This window comes from Megascapheus bottae, unplaced genomic scaffold (assembly GCF_031878675.1).
Source record: "Megascapheus bottae isolate mThoBot1 unplaced genomic scaffold, mThoBot2.hap1 HAP1_SCAFFOLD_74, whole genome shotgun sequence".
Lineage (NCBI taxonomy): Eukaryota > Metazoa > Chordata > Mammalia > Rodentia > Geomyidae > Megascapheus > Megascapheus bottae.
In genome coordinates, this window is record NW_028327284.1 from 659,642 (window position 1) to 676,807 (window position 17,166).

Here is a 17,166-nt window from a genome sequence, read left to right on the forward strand (position 1 = left end):
CTCAGTGACAGCATCCAGGCCTAGCGTTCAAAACCCAGGACTGGCAGAAAAAAGTATCAAAGGACAAGAAGCTGGCCAAAAGTTAGAGGGACTCTATCTTGACAAACAATACAATGGTAAGTTGCACTCAGAAGACTTGCACAAAATCTGGAAATGCCTGAGACCTATCTATGTATGTTTCCTGTTTGTCTAAATACATATGTTTATGCATTTATATATTAGTATAGAGAGACAGATCAATACATATGACTATACATATATACATAGCCAGACACTTATGGGTGGGTGGTATACTGTGTGAGAGTTTGTGTTTGTGTTTTGTGGATGGCTATCTCTGTTTAAGATAGATAGAAAATATGTAAATATCTTTAAAAAAAAACTTGATAAAATATAGAGAGACATAAGCTCTTGAGGGAATTGGAAATGACAAGATTATTCACAGGCACGTTAATCCTTATGGATTCCTCAGCAAGTTTTAATTTTTTTCATTATTTTCTTTCTTTTTTTGAACCAGTGCTAAGGATTTCTCTCAGGGACCAGGTGCTGCCAATTACTAATTTTCTCATGGCTGGTACAAGAGGAACTGAGCCACAGTTCCACTTTTGCCTTATTTATTCGTGCTTAACTGAAGATAAAGATTTCTATCAGTGACTTTCTTTCAGGGGCTGGATTCTAACGAGGATCCCCAGACCTCAGCCTTCTCTATAGCTACAATTAACAATATGAGAACCCAGCACTGGGTTCCAATGCACAGGGCAAGAAATTGAGTGAATCTCTCAACTCCAATTAGCTATAATAAGCTACAAGTGAAAGACCAATACCTTTGAGGAAAAGATGCTGAGGGTTATCACACAGGCCCTTTGAGTAAGCCCGAAACCCTGTACACGTGTGCATGCACACATTGGCAGATACACACACACATGCACACACACAATATCTCAGGCAATATTGTATTTTGAATTAATATCCAAAGATTGGACAACAGGATAGCAAGTAATAAAATCTGTTTTTCTTGTCTACATTGAGGGAAAGGGATAAGTCACAAGATGCAGAAGCGAAGAATTCAGAGGCAAATGCTGTGAGTGAATAACTTGTAAAAAGCACATTTCTTTTCTTTTCTTTTCTTTTGTTTTTTTCTGCCATTCCTGGGGCTTGAACTCACGGCCTGAGCACTGCTCTTGGCTTTTCCCAAGTCTAGCCCTCTGCCACTTGAGACACACTGCCATATGGATTTTTATATCTGTGTGATATTAAGGACTCAAACCTAGATCTTCATGGATGCTAGGCAAGCACTCTACCACTGGGCCAAACTCTAAACCCCGATAAAGTATTTATAAATAGTCATCATCATCATATCAAAATATCCTTTCTCCTACAAAGAATGAACACTTATCTATGTCTGTAAAACTTTTTTTATGTCACCAATGCTTCTGTGATTTTCCCACTTGCATTTTTACAGATGACAGCACAGATATTCATCAGGAAGAAAAATAGATTAAGATACAGAAACCTAACAACGTCCTAGTAGATTGAAGTGAAAAATATGTGCAAGATGGCCTGAGTGTTTCTTCTATTTGTAGAGTGCTGGGCTACCACACAAAAAGACTCCGGTTTGATTCTGCAGTACCATATACATAGAAAACGCTGGAAGTGGTGCTGTGGCTTGGTGGGACAGCTATAGCCTAAAGAAAGCCTAAGAACAATGGTCAGGTTCTGAGGTCAAGTCCCAGGACTAGAAAAATTGTGGAAGAGGCAAAATGCAAGCTGAGAAGGCACTGTGAAGCAAAATGTCTTGTGAAGGGTAAGGGGAATAGTGACAGTTAAGTTTGGATCTTACCTAAGAAAGGCTCCTTGAGCCTGAGACCAGGCTAGCACTTACGCCTAGTTAATGACTTGGGATTTGAACAAAAAGGTGTTCTGTTTACTACATCCATATGTGAGGTGGGAAGGGAGATTCAGCCTCCAGTATGTCTTTGGGGAGGTCTTCTGTGAGCAAGGAGCTTTGGTCATTGGGCCTTGAAAGGTGACCCTACCTCCCTCACAATGGAACAGAATATGGAACCCTGGTAACCAAGCCACTGTATGTGACAACCAGCTCAAGCCAGCTCCCTTGGCCTGTGGCTCAGGAGGAAGAAAGATGTTGCTGTGCTGTTGCCAAAGGTCAGGAGGCTCGGATCTCAGGCATGAGAGATATGGATGTCTCACTTGAAGAAGTAGATGCTGGATCAGTGCCAAGCCAAAATTCCAGTATATCAGGCATTTCTCTAGGAAGAAAGCCAGGAAACTCCAGGGCAACTCAGATGAGGTATATTGAGAGGAAACCTATTTGAACCCATCATCCTGCCCACACACTACAACCTTCTTGTGTGCTTTCAAGTGACTCTACTGAGATTAGAGTGTGTCATTTCCAATCTACTCTATTCCAATTCCTCAGTGTGAAATGTGGTCCCATTCCTACGTTTGAAATATCCACTGTTTTGCCAACATAGTGTGATGGTAAGTCAGCTCAGACTCTGAATGAGCCTTGTAACCTATGGATCCTGGAGGAAGGCCTGTTGGAGATGCTGCTGACAAAGCTGATCCCTGCCTACCAGAAAGGTGATCTCTTTTATGTGGGAAACTTCCTGCACAATTTCAAATAGTGGAGGACAATGTAGTAGTTGCTGGAAATTCTCTTGAAAAAGTGAGGGTTCCCCCTCCAAACCCAAGTTTGCTCACCCCTCCTGGCCAAGTCTTGGAATACTTGGCTCCTCTCTGAGCCTGTTTGGTTCACTGGGGTGTTCACAGGGGAGCTAAGCATGATACAAGTGCACAAACTACTTTATTATGACTGGGACACCATGCCATTTCATTTCCCTCACAAGCTACTGGAGTCTCAACTGTGTGCTTACTGAGAAGTTGGATTTCAGGAATGAGTAAGTGGCTCCCAACTGCAGCCCTCACCTAGGTGACATCCTAGGAAATCCCATTTCCCAGTAAGAAATGAGGTGTCAGTACTAATGGCGGAGGCCTGTGAAATACTGGCGTCAGAGGAAAAGCTGGGGGCTGAATCACTTTTGAGCCATCAGGGAGGGATTGTGATAGCTTTGCCTGTTAGAACCTGAAAGCATTTACATTTTGGTGTGTGGTCCAGTGCTGCCACTTGAACCTGAACCCAGGTCTAAATGCCATCCCTTTGGTGTTCAAAAATTAGTACTGTACCATTTGAGTCATAGGTCAAGTTCTGGCTTTTTGCTGCCTAATTGAAGACAAGTGCCTTTAGACTTTTACTGACTAGACTGGCTTTCCACTGTGATCTTCAGAGCTCAGCCTGCTGGGTGGCTAAGATTAGAGGAATGAGCATTTAGTTCTTTATTTAGAGCATTCACTTATTGATTTATTTAGAGCATTTACTTAGTTAATTTAAGGTGCGTTTACTTTGGACAGATGCAAAGAGGCCTCTCTAAGAAGCTTCTGGAAGTGGGGTGTAAAAGTCATCCTGTTCTCGAGTGTCTCTTACCTCCCTCCCAGCACATAAGTGCACATCTCTGCAGGACAGCCACAGCATTAGACTCCTGCAAGAAAGGGGCTTTTGTAGAAGGCTCAGGATGGAGAGAGAAGGCTCTCACTTTCCTTGTACCGAATGTGCCCACAGCATCATGTGTTCCATCTATACGATGTGAATGGACTTCTACCCCAGTGATTTCTACGAGTTCAAGAACTGCCACACCCTGACACAACTCAAGCTCTATATGAGGCTCCACATGCCGGCTTTGGACCTGCTCTTCTAAACACATACTTTTTGACCAGCTGGAGGAATGTGCGACCAGTAAGACCAAGAAAAAGTAGAAGTCCTGGTGTGGGTGCCTCAGAGCCTGTGAGTAGGAAGCCCATGTGGTCTAGATATTGGTTGGCCCTTACTTCTACAGAGCTTGGCAAAATGCCCTTTATGGGTGGTGTCAGCCAGGTAATGTCTGTCCTCTGAAAGGACTCAGGAATAAGCCCTCATTAGAAAGACCCTACACCTCCTCAGTGTTCAGTCCAAACTCCAGTTCTACAGGTTCCTCCATTAGATCCTCATGGAAGTTGAGTGACACTTCAACTTGCAGAGTCCACTCTGTCCACTCTGTACCTATTTCCATTCTTAGGTTTGGGTCATCGTGGAAGAGCTTATCCTGAACTCCGGATGAAAAACCCACCAATGGAGCTGGTGACTGATGGAGACTGAGAATCATCACTGCACTCCAGAAAGCATGGGCCTTCTGTAGAAATTACCAAACAGGTATAGAGTCCTGTGGATATACCTTTTGCTCTGAACCCCATGTGTGACACAGTTGAACCTGCAGATACTCTGGAGGAAGAAAAAGAGCAGCCAGATTTCCTTCCGTTTCCTTTCACACTCCACCCAGAGTCAGTCCATCTGAGTCAGAGTAACACTCCACTTATTGTGCAAGCTGAAGGGGCACACGCTGGGCTCATGGAAAATGTCCCCATGGGAAGCAGCAAGTGTACTCTCAATACTGGATTCATTGGAGGAAAATGAATCCATCCTCACAGAATATCCAGACCCATCCATCTCACTAAAAGAGACTCAATCTCCATTCGACAAACCAGAATCCATCCCCCTCTTAACTCAGGAAGGACATTCTGTTTCTCATGAGGAGGGAGACCCTTCTGAGGACTATGAAGTAGAATTACTGTCTGAAGGCAACTTGGAGGCCAGTCTGGATTTAGAGCTTCCCTGTCCCCTTCCTAAAAAGATATCTCTTTATCTTGCTCTCATGATTCTTGTCAAGTATTCATTGTATTTACTTTGCTAACTATTAAACTCTCATTGTTAATATTATGGTGTGCAGTTCTTCAGTGCTTATTATACTGTGTTTTATTTTCCACTTATAATGTGAGACCTCAGACACATAGGTCCTGGGTGGGCCAAAAACCAGACAGGTCTGGTCCCATAGAAGACAACCTTACTGGATATACAGGGAACTATGAAATGCATGGAATCACCAGGAATCCAGGCCAGGCCTCCATGAAAGACAAGTCAGCTACCAAAGCTTAAGGACAGAGCAGATGCCTGGAAATGTGTTTTGTCAATCGGGAGAAGTGCCAGAGTAACTGTAATATTATGTGGGACTCTGTTCTGTGAGTTCAAGTCTGTCTATATATCCATTGTGCTTTGTACAAATATTTAAGAAAATTAAAACTCCACAATAGCATCAAAAATCTACTTTGGCTTTGAATGTGGCCTAGTTGTAGAGTGCTCGCCTAGAATACAAGAAGTCCTTGATTCAATTCCTCGACCCTGCATACACAGAAAAATCAGATGAGGCACTGTTGCTCAGGTGTAAGAGTTCCACCCTTGAACAAATGTGGCCAAGGACAGTTCCTGGTCCCTCAGTTCAAGCCACAGGACTACCCAAACAAGAAATCATACCATTTTCCACACATTTGGAAATAAAACTGTTTTATCTAACCCTACTTATTTTTTGCCAGTCCAGGGTGTGTGCCACCAAGCCCAACTACTGGCCCACAACCTTACTATTTTTAATCATTTAATTTTTTTACATAATCATATTTCATGCTGTCTGTATTAATACCATAAACAGTATGCTTAGTGTAATAATGTTAAAGGTAAAACATAAGAAATTAATAACTAAAATTCCTTTTTTATTAGTTTTATAGCATTACTACAATTTTATGAGAAAAATTACCTAGAATGTTTATTTTAGAGTTCAAGTAATCCATTTTGATAAATATATCAACCTACATCATTTATTTGAACACATTTTAAACTATTTTTTTCAGGAATGAAAATACATATATATTTGTTGTAAATGAAATTTATGTCTTGGGGTGAAGGGAAAGAGAAAAGGGGGGAGGGGGTAACAGTGTTTACAAGAAATGTACTCATTACATATGTAACAGCAATCTCTTTGTATATCACCTTGACAACAAATTTTTTGAAAAGTACAATAAGTTTAAATGTCTACTTTGGGCAGAATTTTTTTTTGCCAGTACTGGGCTTAGACTCAGGACCTGAGCACGATCCTTGTTTTTGTTTTTGTTTATTCTTAAGGCGCAAGTTCTATCACATGTGCCACAGCACCACTTTTATCTTTTTTTATCAATGTTGTGCTGAGGAATTGAACTTGGGTCTTCATTCATGCTCGGCAAGAACTCTTCCACTAGGCTTAACTTATGGCCCCAGTGGGAAGGAAGTTTTCCATAAAATATGTAGGAAATATGTACACTAAGGAAAAGCCATCAAAAATAGAAGAAAAATTATATACTTAGATAACGACATGCCAGTATTATGGCAGATCTCTGTAATTCTAGCTTCAAGAGTGGCCTATTTGGACCGGGAGTTGGCTGGCTGAAGTAAAGTGCTATCCTTGAGCAAGCCCTAGGACAGTGCTCTGGCCATGAGTTGAAGCCATAGGACATGCAAAAAATAATAATTTAATGCCCGTGACTGGTGGCTCACCCTGGTAATCCTAGCTACCCTGGAGGATCGAGGTTCAATGACGGCCCAGGCATAAAAATCTGTGAGAATCTTATTTCCAAATAAGCCAGAAAATTCAAAATGACAATGTGCCTCAAGTGGTAGAGCTCTTGCCTTGAGCTGAAGAGCTTAAGGTAAACATCCAGGCCCAGAGTTCAAGCCCCATGAGTGAAAAAAAGAAAAAGAAAAAGAAAGCCCTTATCTAAGGCTGGAGTGCACACTAGTGGTAGTTTGCTTGCCTAGTATGCACAAAGCCCTGTGTTCAATTACTCTGTACCACTTACACCAAAAAAGAAAAGCTGGAAATGATCTCATAAGGTTGGGTTCTGAGGATCACAGTTCAAAGCCAGACCAGACACTAAAGTCCATGAAACTGTTACTTCCACTTAAGCACCAGAAAACCAGAAGTGACACTGTGGCTCAAGGTGTTTAAGGTTGTAGCCTTGAGCTGAAGAGCCCAGGGACACTGCCCAGGTGCACAATTAAAGTCTTACAACCAGAAGAGAGAGACAGAGAGAGACAGAGAGAGAGAGAGAGAGAGAGAGAGAGAGAGAGAGAGAGAGAGAGAGAGAGAGACAGACAGACAGACAGACAGACAGACAGACAGACAGAGAGACAGAGAGACAGGGAGACACAGACAGAGAGAGAGACAGAGAGACAGAGAGACAGAGAGACAGGGAGACACAGAGAGAGAGAGACAGAGAGAGAGAGAAACAGGCAGACAGAGACAGACAGAGACAAAGAGACAGAGACATCAAACAGTCAGGCACTGCTGGCTGAAGCATGTAATTCTACCTACTATGGAGGCTGAGATTGGAGGATCTTGGTTCAAAGCCCAAAGCCATCCTGCACGCATATGTTTGTGAGACTTACATCACCAATTAACTACCAGAAACCAAAAATGGAGCTGTAGAGGAAAAGCGCTAGCCTTGAGCTGAAGAGGTCAGGGACAGTCCAGGCCCAAAGTCCAAGCACCATGACGAATCAATAATAAAAAAAAGAAGATAGCTAATAGTAATGATGAATAATTTTGGGCTGGGAGTTTGGCCTAGTGGTAGAGTTCTTGCCTAGCATGCACGAAGACCTGGGTTCAATTCCTCAATACCACATACATAGAAAAATGCTGGAAGTGGAGCTGAGGCTGAAGTGGTAGAGCCCTAGCCTTGAGAAAATATAAGGACAGTGCTCAGTCCCTGAGTTCAAGCCCAGGACTGGCCAAATCAAAAGTAGTAGAGCACTGGCATTGAACTGAAGATCTGAGGAACAGCCCAGGCACAGATTTCAAGCACCGCAAACAGCAACAACAAAATCTATGAAATGGCAGTGGTGGTTTTAAGCTAAGCAAAAATAGAGTAGAAACTGGTAAAATACATATTTGTGTGTAAGCAAAATAGCCAGACTTATGCATTAGAACAGGATAGCAACTTGAAAAAAAATTTTTCCATCTCACTATGTCCTGTCTCTTAATTTATTCAAGTAAGTAAAATGCTGGGTTTTATACTCATTGCTCTGAAATTTATAAAATCATAATATCTCTCATTAACCAACAAAGACCAGGAACTGGGGCTTCGTTCAAATGGCAGAGTATCAGGCAAGAGAAGAAAAAATTGAAGAAAGAACTTGAAGTTCTTGATCCAGAACCTGCATAGTAACAGAGCAGCAGCCTGGTGATGGTACCTCACACCTATAATCTTAGCTACTCAGGAGGCTAAGATCTGAGAATCAAAGTTTAAAGCCAGCCAAAGTACCCAGTTAACTGCCAGAAAAACCAGAAGTGGCACTGGGGCTCACAGATTAAAGCACTAGCCTTGAGCTGAAGAGCTCAGGGACAGTGCGCAGGCCTAGAGTTCAAGCCCCACGATTGACAAAAATCAAACAAGCAAACAAAACTCACAAAGAAGCCTGCAGACCACAGTGGTTCTGCTGAGTCTCTTCTCTATGGGAATCAGGAAATATTTCACTTTTTCTGTCTCTTCCCATCTCAACATTCATACTAAAATAAGACTGGGTTGAAAGTTTCAATTTATAAAAATGTTTTTCATGAAGCACCCTGAAATATTCATCGCTTATATCTCAATTGAAGATAGTTGATTTGGGGCTGCATTGGTAGAGTGCTAGCCTTGAGCAGAAAAGGTCAGGGATAGAGCTGAAGCACTCAGTTGAAGACCCAGTGCCAACAAACAAAAGAAATTATGCACTTTATACATATTTTCTATTTCTTAATGAATTTTTCAGTCTGTATAAATATAGGGTACATTCCTTGTTACTTAATTAAGATTGCTCTTTTTTTTTCTTTTTGCCAGTCCTACGGCTTGGACTCAGGGCCTAGACATTTTCATTGGACTCGCTTGCCCAAGGTGAGTGCTCTGCCTCTTGAGACACAGAGCCACTTCTAGCTTTTTTCTCAGTATGCGGTACCGGTGAATAGAACCTAGGTCTTCATGCATTCTAGGTGAGCACTCTACCATTAGGCTACATTCCCAGGCAGTGAGATTCCTCTTACAGTCATTGTATGTTCACAGAGTTTGATCTCACACACTGTAGGGCCCTGGTTGGCTTTGACCTGTGATCCTAAGCCCTGAGCCTCCTAAGTAGCTGAAATTAAGTTGTGAGCCAGCATGATGGCTTCCATTCTTTTCTCTACAAAAATATATGTAGTTATCTAAAATATATCTATAGCTGAAAAAAATGAATCTCTCCCAAACAAATCTTCAAAGAAACAACCATCCTATTAAAAGGTGGGCTAAAGACTTAAAAGAGTATTCTCTGAAGAAAAAATTAAAATGGGCTTTAGACACATGAAGAAATGCTCCATATCTCTAGCAATAATGGAAATGAAAATCAAAACAACTTTGAGATTCCACCTGACTCCAGTCAGAATGGCCATTATCAAAAAATCTAATAAGAGATACTGGTGGGGAAGTGATCAGGGGGGATCACACCTACACTGTTGGTGTGAGTGTAAACTCGTTCAACCACCAGGGAAAGCAGTGTGGTGGTTCCTCAAAAGACTGAACATAGAGCTCCCCTATGATCCAGCAAATCCACTACTTGCATCTACCCAAATGTCCAGAAAAAAGGACATACTAAAGCCACTAGCACAATGATGCTCATTGCAGCACTATTTACCATAGCCAAGCTATGAAACCAACCCAGATGCCACTCAGTAGATGACTGAATCAAGAATATGTGGTACTTATAAACAATGGAATGCTATGCTGCCATCAGAAGGAATGACATCGCCCCATTTGTAAGAAAATGGAAAGACTTGGAAAAAATCATATTAAGTGAAGCAAGCCAGACCCAAAGAAACATAAGCTCAATGGTTTCCCTCATTTGTAATAATTAGTTCACATCTAGGACTCTCCTAGCAGAAGATTACAATAACTCAAAAACCTAGGTATATAAGGTCATATAGGATGAGACTAAATGAAAGGATCTCTAGGATATGGGAACAAGAGCTATATCTTGTGTCATCGTTGCTCTTAATCTTGTGTGATTTTTTGTCCTTGATCTACTATGTTATTTCTCATCTCTTATTTTGCCCTTTGGTTAATGTCAGATTGTTACTGTATCTGATTTTTTCCCTGGCATATTGTGTATATGTTTATTTGTTTATGTCAAATAGGAAAGGGAAGGGGGGAAACAAGATGATTGGGAAGGGGAGGGGAGAGGGAACTGGGGACAAAACCATGTGGAGTGGAATAAATGTGTGAGAAGTAATGCAGTCCACTACCTATAAATGTAATCATAACCCCTCTATACATTACCCTGAAAATAAAAAAGAGACAATAAAAATATCTGTAGAAAATGAGTTTGGATGATGGAAACAACCAGATGATCTACTACAAAAAATGTGATACACGCACACACACACACACACACACACACACACACACACACACACACATACAAACGCACACACACACAATGGAATGATACGTAGCCAACCGACAAGATAAAATAATGGCATTCTCGGGGAAGTGGATGAAAAGGAAAAAAAAATCATATTAAGTGAAGTAAGCCAAACTCAAAGGAACATAGGCCCAAGAGTCTCCCTCATTTGTCAAATTCAGTAGAAACCTTGGGCTCTGGTACCAGAGATTTACAATAGAACAAAATCTAGAGACATCATGACAAATAGTATGACACTAAATGTAAGGACCTCCAAGATAAAGAAACAAAACTCATATAATGAGTGATTGTTGTCCTTAATGAACTATGTGATCTCTTATCTCTTTTGCTATCCCTTGGTTATATCATATTGTTACAATATTTCACCTTGTTTTCTGATATATTTCATATGTGCCTAATTGGTTATTTGAAATTGGATTGGGAAGGGGGGAAATGAACATGAATGGGGGTAGGGGAAGGGAAATGGGGACCATATCATTACATGGGGTATCAAAGTTTGAGAAGTATTGCACCTTCTATCTGGTGAATATAATGTAACCCTTCTATAAATTACAATAAAAATAAATACATAAAAAGAACATCTGCACAGAAAAAAATAATAATGGCATTTTTGGGGTAGTGGATGAAATTAGATTGAATCCTGTTGAGTGAGATAAGTCAAGACCAAGAACAAAAGGTACATGGTATCCTTAATATAATGGATATTAGTTTCAAACAGTAGTAGAGCAATGATTGAATAGTTGATACCCAAAGTTCTGGACATAATTTTGGAGATATAAACATAACTACATAGACATAAAAATCTAGGATAGACTATACACTCTATAGACATGTGTTTTATTATAGATTAATCTGTATCTATGACATACAAAGACTCAGCTTAATTTTTACTATATTCTAAAATTTATGTGCCAGTGATTGTACAGCGATTCCCTTCTTGAATACTTGTTGGTTAAACATGACATTTGAAATATGATGTAAAATTCAATGTTAATAAATTTTTTTAAAAAGAGTCTAGAGGTAAATACCACTAATGTACTTGCTCTAAGCGGTACAGAAATTTTCTTAATGAATCAAGGGGTTTTATTACATCTTTATGCAATTATTTTAGTTCTGAGTGTTCTACACTCAATGATACTTCTGGAAAGATGATATAGCTGACTGTGTAGATGGTATGAAGACATACCGGCCTAAACGTAGAATAAAGCATTGGTAAGTGGCTGTTAGCTGTCCAGATTCTACTGGAATATGTGGAATGAATTTATTAAGCAAAATGCAGGCTCTTAGTCAGATCACGATCAAGGTTATGTGGTTCCATGAGATGAATGAGAAAAGATCAGGAAAATCTACTAAGATATCCAGATATACTTTTGAAACTAAGGTATCTGGACTCCTTTTTTTTCTTTCTTGGTGGGGAGCTTGAACTTTGGACCTGGGCAAGGTCTCTTAGTTCTTTTTCCTCAAGTCTAATGCTGTACCAGTTTTAGCCACAACTCCACTTAGTTTTTGGGTGGATAAGTGGAGAGAAGAATCGTACAGTTTTTTTTGTTTTCGTTTTTTTTGCTTGCAAAGGCTTTGAATCACCTTCTCCCTGGCTAGTAGAATGACAATTAGGACCCTCCAGCGCCTGGCTAGTGATTTTTGAAAATTGGACTTTCTTCCAAATCACGTAACTGGTTCCTAGCAAGGTTTTGAAGCCTGACTTAAATGTGACAGATTTTTGTCACTTGGAGACACTCTGTGCTGAACGTTAGAAATCTACCAGCTGAGTCACAGTCGCACTTCCAGTTTTTGTTTATGTGGTGCTGAGGAATGTAATCCAGGGTTTCATACATGCTAGGCAAGCTACATTTTCAGCCCAATGTTTATGTTTTGTTTTTTCAGTGTTGTTGCTTCTAAGGTACTGTATGATGTTCTTTCATTTTCTTTGCTTTTTACCTTTTTTTCTTCTTTTTCCCTTTAGTTTTATTCTCTGTAGTCACTGTGTTGAATTCGGGTACCCTGTGTCTTGTACATAGGTTTATGTGATTTGGGGAATGGAGAGGGTATAATAAAATGGTAAAAAAAAAAAACAAAGGAAAAAGGGTGAACCAATTGAACAGTGATACTTGGATGACACTATACGGAAATGAACTGAACAATCTGGGTGGAGAGGGGCCTGAGGGTAGGAAAACAGAGAAAAAGGAGGGAGGGGATAACAATTTTCTTAAGAAATGTGTTCATTACTTATGTAACCGTATGCCAACTATTTATTGACATAACAAAAAAATTAACTTAAAAAATACTTTAGCCGGGTATGGTGGCTCACACTTGTAAATGTAGCTACTCAAGAGGCTGGGATCCAAGGATAGCAGTTCAAAGTCAGCCTGGGCACTGAAGTCCATGTGACTCTTATCTCCAATTAACCACCAGAAACCCAGAAGTGGCCCTATGGCTCAAGGCATAGGGAAGTAGTCTTGAGCTGAAAAGCTCAGTGACAAGACCCAGTTGCAGAATTGCAGTCCCATGACTTGAATGATGAATAATACTAGCCAGGCTCTGTGCGCTCACACTTGGAATCCTATCTACACAGAATCAGGTTTGAATCCAGCCCAAACAAATTGCATGATATTCTGATTTACAGTTCATTACCAAAAATTTGGAAGTGGAGCTGTGCATCAAGTGGTAGAACACTAGCCTGAAGCAAAAAAAACCATTTAAGGACAGTTGCCAGGCCCTGGGTTCAAGTCCCAGGACTTGCATAAAACAAACAAAATGTGACGCTGAGTCCTCCATCATTTGGTATTATAGTTCAATATTCTTGACATGCGTCTTAGAAATTACGTCCCTAGCAAATACTCTCCCCTGAAATTCTGCTTCATAGTTGATTCATAGAATTTCAGCATCATTACTATCACCTTCCAGTTAGCATAGCAGTCTACTACTGAAAATTTGAAGAAAACTTTTGAGTAATCCTAATAAATCTGTGTATCATCTGCACACACATCAAATCAGCAGCAGCTATGTTCTACTATTATCTAAATATATTTAATCCCTTCTTGAGTTAATGAGCCTTAAAGAGTAAAATATATGAAATAGTTATGAAACTAACAGTCACCATTCTTCTACCTAATATTTTAATATAAGTTTATAAATGCAAGGACTATTCTGAAGAGTGCAGAAGATAGATTCTAATTATAATATTCTCATGAAGTATAGTTTTTAAGAAACATGTTGCTTGCTTTGGGAAAGCAAAGGCAAGGAAAAATGATATAAGTAAGTTCCCTATTTATCAGAAGGAAAATCCTACTGGGTTTAGATCAACTTCATTCATTCCGTGCTGATGAAACAAATATTTGCAATTCCTGAGGCCAATCACTTCATTGTGATGCACAATCAGCCAGCTTAGATCAATCTTCCAAAAAAGGAAAGGAACAAATGAGAAGCAATTAAGGTTTCCAAAATGAACCAGGTGGTGGTGGCAGCTCACACGTGTAATTCTATCTTCTCAAGGCCTGAAATCCAAGGATCTGGATTAAGTCTGTCTGGGATGAAAATATTCCTGTCTGTAACATCATCTCTGTTATCACAGCCCAGCTGACACACTCTGCCCAACAGGTTCCAAACACCAAAGTCCATCTCCTATCTGAAATACTAGCAAATGTACCCACACATTATTTCCTCTTTGGGAGATAGTTGAAACATGTACCAGAAACATTTCCCTGGCTTCAGAGTGGAAGTGGAAATATATACTCACTAGAATCCCATCTAGTAAATTACAGTCAATCATCTTTCCTCACATCTTGTTAGTTAAACTGAACATTGAGTGTTTGGATCAGAAGCGATGTGTATGAGCATACAGGTTGTAAAAGTACTGTAATCCTAGATACTGAAGATAAGCTGAAACCTGAGGATTCCACTTCAAAATCAGCCATGCAATAAATTCCATAAGATTTTTACCTCTAATTAACCAGCAAAAAACAGAGCGTTGAATTGTGCTTAAAATGCCACAGGCCTAAGCTTTGCATAAAAGTGCTAAGGGGTAGCATTCAGGATGCCCACTCCCTCAACTCCTTTTTAACATAGTACTAGAATTCCTAGGCAGTGCAATAAGGCAAGAAGCAAGCATAAAGGGGATCCAAGTAGGGAAAGAGGAAATAAAACTATCCCTCTTTGCAGATGACATGATTCTGTATTTAAAGAATCCTATAGACTCTACTCCCAAGCTCCTTGAGCTGATTCAAAGCTTTGGAAGGGCAGCAGGCCATAAAATCAACCCTCACAAATCAACTGCCTTCCTTTACGACAACAGTGAGAGGAACGAGGCAATAATCAGGAAAGAAACTCCTTTCAGAATAGCCTCAAAGAAAATAAAGTACCTAGGAATTAGCTTAACTAAGAATGTAAAGGACCGTTTAGATGAAAACTTTAAAACCATAAAAAAGGAAATTAAAGCAGAACTAAGGAAATGGAAAAACTTCCCATGCTCCTGTATTGGAAGAATCAACATTGTGAAAATGACAATCTTGCCAAGGGCTATCTACAAATTCAATGCAATACCCATCAACATCCCAATGTCATTCTTTAAAGAAATAGACGAGGCAATTCAAAATTTCATATGGAATAATAAAAGACCCCGTATAGCAAAAACACTTCTTAGCAGAAAGAAAAGCGCTGGAGGAATTTCAATTCCAAACTTTAGACTCTATTACAGAGCTATAATTCTCAAAACAGCTTGGTACTGGCACAAGAACAGGCCTGAAGTCCAATGGAATAGAACTGCGGACCCAGATATTAAACCACAGACCTATGGCCACCTAATCTTTGACAAGGGAGCCAAAAAAATAGAATGGAACTAAGATAGACTCTTCAACAAGTTGTGCTGGCAGAACTGGTTAAGCACCTGCAGAAAACTAAAGTTGGGTCCTTCTTTGTCACCTTGCACTAGAATTAACTCCAAATGGATCAAAGACCTGGAGGTAATAGCTGACACACGGAAAAGTTTACAGGAAGGACTAGGAGATACACTAGGCCTCCTTGGCACAGGTCGAAACTTTCTTAATAAGGACCAAGAATCACAACAAATCAGAGAAAGGCTGGATAAGTGGGACTGCATTAAACTGCAGAGCTTTTGTATGACAATGGATATAGCTAGTAAACTAATCAGGAAGCCTACAGACAGGGAGAAGATCTTCACCAACCAAACATGGACAAAGGCCTCATATCTAAAATATATCAACAACTAAAAAAATTGAATCACTCCAAAACTAACCTCCAAAGTAACACCCATCCCATTAAAAAATGGGCCAAAGACTTAAAGAGAATCTTCTCTGAAGAAGAAACAAAAATGGCCTATAGACACATGAAGAAATGCTCCACATCTCTGGTCATAAAAGAAATGCAAATCAAAACAACTCTAAGATTCCACCTCACTCCAGTTAGAATGGCCAGGATCAGGAAATGAATGACAACAGATGCTGGAGGGGATGTGGCCAGGAGGGATCACTCTACACTGTTGGTGGGAGTGCAAACTCGTTCAACCACTATGGAAAGCAGTGCGGCAGTGCCTCAAAAGGCTAAACATAGAACTCCCCTATGACCCAGCAATTCCACTACTTGGCATTTACCCAACAATCCAGAAACAAGGAAATACTAATCCCACTAGCACAACAATGTTCATTGCAGCACTATTCACCATAGCAAAGATATGGAACCAACCCAGATGTCCCTCAGTTGATGAGTGGATCAACAAGTTGTGGTATTTGTACACAATGGAATTCTATGCTGCTGTCAGAAAGAATGACATCGCCCCATTTGTTAGGAAATGGAAAGACTTAGAACAAATCATATTAAGTGAAGTAAGCCAGACTCAAAGGAACTTAGGCTCAGTGGTTTCCCTCATTCGTCATAATCAGTAGAAACCTTGGGCTCTACTAGCTGAGACTGTCAATAGAGCAAAAGGCCATATATAAGGCCATATAATGTGAAGCTAATTGAAAGGACCTCCAGGATATTGAAACAAAAGCCACATAATGAATGATTGTTGTCCTTAATGTACTATGTTGTCTCTCATCTCGTTTGCTGTCCCTTGGTTATCCCATATTGGTATAGTATCTCACTTTGTTATCTGATATATTGAATTTATTTGTATTTGGATATTTGAAATTTGATAGGGAAGGGGGGAAAACCAAGACGGGTGGAGGGTGTGCGGTTGGAGGGAAATGGGTACCAAGACATGTGAGTGGGTATCAATGTATGTGAATTAATGCACCTTCTATCTGGCAAATAGCATGTAACCCTTTTACTAATTACAATTAAAAAATTAAAACACAGAAAGTTGTTGTGTGTGGGGAGGATGATGGGGTCAAATACATTTCTTCTTAGAAATATACCTCATCTGGTTGCCCTGCATTTTCCTGGCCTTCTTCTTAGAGAAAGGACTGTTATACTGGATTTGTGGCTTGGCAATGATCTAGCATGTACATCTTTGAGTAAGACATCCACAACTTCCATGCCTGAGACTCGAGTTTCCTGACCTTTTGCATCAGCACAGCAACATCTTTCTTCCTCCTGAGCCACAGGCCAAGTGAGCTGGCTTGAGTTGGTTGTTAGTTACAGTGGCTTGGTTACCAGGGTTCCATATTCTGTTCCATTGTGAGGGAGGCAGGGTCACCTTTCAGGGCCCAATGACCAAAGATCCTTGCTCACAGAAAACCTCACCAAAGACATACTGGAGGCTGAATCTCTCCTCCAATCTCACAATATACATGTGGATGTAGTAAACAGCA